The sequence below is a fragment of the Akebia trifoliata genome, chromosome 12, assembly GCF_017979445.1.
Source record: "Akebia trifoliata isolate Shusen 1 chromosome 12, ASM1797944v1, whole genome shotgun sequence".
In the NCBI taxonomy this organism is placed as follows: Eukaryota; Viridiplantae; Streptophyta; class Magnoliopsida; order Ranunculales; family Lardizabalaceae; genus Akebia; species Akebia trifoliata.
Window position 1 is genome coordinate 14,780,119 of NC_141386.1, and position 3,285 is coordinate 14,783,403.

The 3,285-nt window shown below is 37.0% G+C and overlaps 1 long non-coding RNA gene across 1 annotated transcript; it reads left to right on the forward strand.

The window, feature by feature from the left end:
• Positions 1 to 233: 233 nt before the first annotated feature.
• LOC147388932 (uncharacterized) lies at positions 234 to 2,315 on the forward strand. Its single transcript, XR_015170858.1, has 2 exons — positions 234 to 527; positions 2,030 to 2,315. It is a non-coding gene; the product is annotated as an uncharacterized LOC147388932 (long non-coding RNA).
• The last annotated feature ends 970 nt before the right edge of the window (positions 2,316 to 3,285 follow it).

A 3,285-nucleotide genomic window follows, 5' to 3' on the forward strand; every position in this document is an offset into this window, starting at 1 on the left:
TCTCTCGCAAACGGTCCATTTTCGACGATCGCCGTAGAAGAGAAAAAGGTCCGCAGCTACGTTCTCTACAAAACCCACCCAACCTTTCTTCGTTTCACTTTCTATTTCATCCAATATCGTCATCAATCAGCCGTATTTGGATACACAGAAATTTCGAAACTTTGACCTCGGATTTCGTCCGTTTCTGGGTCAAACCGTCTTTCGACGCAGAAGGGAGAAACGCCGCAGCCTCATTCTCTACATAACCCAACCAAATTCCTTCCGTTTTCTCGTATTTTTCACCCCGTATAGTCAAAAATCAGCCGTATTTTTATACGGAGATTTTCGTAACTTCGACCTCGATTTTCATCGATTTCGGGGTCAAACCGCCTTTCGCCGTAGAAGGGAGAAGAGACGAGCACATCGAGATCTTCAAAACCACCAGGTCGATTTCAAAAATCAACCGCTTCGAAGTTCGGTCCGTTTCGATTTCCGCACCGATCGCCTCGATTTTCGCGCACACGCTTTGATCCTTTCGCCTAGAGATTGTAAGGAACTCTTAATTTCTATTAGTAATCTAGATTGTGAAAATTGCATTTAGGATTTTATCGAAAAATTTGGATGTATTTTTAAAATATAGAATTATTTTGTTATTTCAAAAATTCACGCCAGAAATTGCATGTTTGATATGTTTAATTGTATTTTTAATAAATTATACGTGGGTAGGGTATTTTAACGGGTTATTGCCATAAATTGGGTCTTGTGCACTGCTCGGATCCCGTTTTGATATGAAATTTGTATTTTTTCAATATTATTGATAGAAATAAATTCTATAGTTGAAAAATGTGATTTAATATTCAATGAACTCATATTGAGTTGATGAATATCAGAAAACGGATATTTTATGAAGAGATTGAAAACTGTAAAAGTCGAAAAAAGGGAAAAAGGGTATGAAACGGTAAAATGTCAGAGTCACACCCGAGGGGTGATGTCTGCATTTTACGTTGTTGTGTTGTGTGTAGGTTGGTGAACAGATATCCAGGGATAATATTATTGGTTGCATGTTTATTTTCTTTCTGTTAGCGCGAGGCGCTCCGTTATGTTATTTATTTTAGGCCGGGTGGCCACACTTGCATGGTAGGAAACTGGATATCTATTCTCAACCTTGTATTGTTAATTTCTCTTTTGTTTTCAAATGAAAATAATATATATATGTAGCTATTTTGTGAGCTGTTAAAGAGTTTGTGAATGCCTGAAGGGATAGTGCGTCATATCATCCGGAGTGGTGTACTATCTTGGGATGTACGGTAGGGACCACCAAACTCATACGTGGTATGGACGCGTATGAGAGTGGAGTCACAACTGGAATCCGGGTTTATTCCTCTCTATCTTTACCAGTGAACTTGTAATGTAAAGGTGGTCGTATACGAATGGTTTGTATATTTGGGAATCACTTGCACGCCTGATAGGCATAGACGAAGATGATTAGTCAGTGATCACTAACAATCTATAGTAGTCGAACGTTCTGACACATCGAAAAGAGACCCATTGCTTACGGTCACGTCAAACGGCCAGCCTGAGCCGGATAAATGGTCAACCAAACGTGGTAAGTGCAGCGACCGGCCACAAAATCAGGAACTAAAAGCCAGAGAGAAATTGTAACATCATGTCCCGACTGGGAGCGATCCAGTCGTGAATCCTAACACTCTAATTCCAATACTCCACCATTGTGTATTATGTATCTGTTGCTTATTTTGATATATAAAATGAAATGCATGTTTATTATTTCCATTTGATCAATTAGATTTGTATAAAAAGATAATGTTATAGTGAGTACTGTTGATCGATGTAATGTGAGTTTTAAAATGTTTAGTTGCTCATCCCTGGCTATATATACCAGTTAATCGTAGGTTTCTTCTGTAAAACTTTATTTATTTTAAAATGATTCAGTATGTTTATTCGTTCATGTTAGGAGAGATTATTGGCAGAAATTGTTGCTTCCTTACTGGGTAACCATTGTTACTCATCCTTTCCTTCTCCATTTTTTTAGTTTCAGATCTGAAGCTTGGCGAAACAAGTGTAGAACAAGAGCGAGGATCATCTGGTTGGTCAGATAGACAACCAGAGTCCGTCACCTGGTAAGTATTAGGGCTATACCCCCTAGTGGTGTCAGTTTCTCCAGGTAGTCTTATGGATTCTGTCTTGAGTGTTAGGAATTATGTTAGAGTGAGGAATTTTGTATAATCCTGTATATAATTTTTCTTCTTCCGCACTCTGATCTATCGGACATTATTAGACGTATATAGGCTTCCGCTAGTATTATATTTTGTTTGTTATATGCAGGATTGTATGTCGTTTATCAGGTGCAGGTTGAATCGCCTTGGAATGCTAACATAAACAGAGGAGACCATGCCGAAATTTCGAGGTGCCACCTCGTACCTTGAAATCTGACATGGGGATTTGTGTTAGTGTTCGGCGGGGCGCCACAGCCATCAAGTGTAAAAATATGAGTATACTGGAATATCACAGATAAAGCCCCTTAGAGGTATTAAAGTGAATGTCCACACTTCTCACTACCTCAAATAGGATGCTAAGTTTAGAATTAAACCCTAAGTTACTCCAGCTATTCTTGAGTAGTTAGAAGATTGAAACTCATTCCCCGAAATAGAATCTCTTAAAAAAATTTGAGTTAAAACCACTATCGCTCAAAAGTCAATTTAAGTCTAAATTTTATCATAGAGAAATAAAGGTTGGGACTTTATACCAAGCATTACTTCCAATTGACTGACAAAATCAAAAAAGACTTGTGCTTTTCAATATAAGTTTTGATTTTGACTATTTTTACTTCAAAGTTATTTTCAATTTTGTGGGTATATTTTCTACAAACCTTTACGAGTCAAACTCGTCCACTAAGAGTAACCTAGCGGTTTAAGGGCTTGTTGCATTCGCTAAATGTGGTCGAGATGTCTGTGAAAGTAGTAATTTTATTTTCTAGGGATTAGAAAAAAGATAAGTTTGGGGGTGTGATGAGTGTCTCGAAATACTGAATTATATGCACGTCTCCCAGATATTTATCTTGATTTTTGTCCCTATTTCTCTATATTAAGGTAATAATCATGATAAGCCTTAAAACATCATGTTATATGTTATTAAATGATAATTAGGATTAATTACACATAAATAAATTTATTTACTAGATAAATGTGATTACGTGTGTTTCATGTTATCTTCTTTTGTCCTTTTGTGCAAAGAAAAGTGGAGGCTACTTTTGGACTATTCTACACACCTTTTTCTCTATAAATAGAA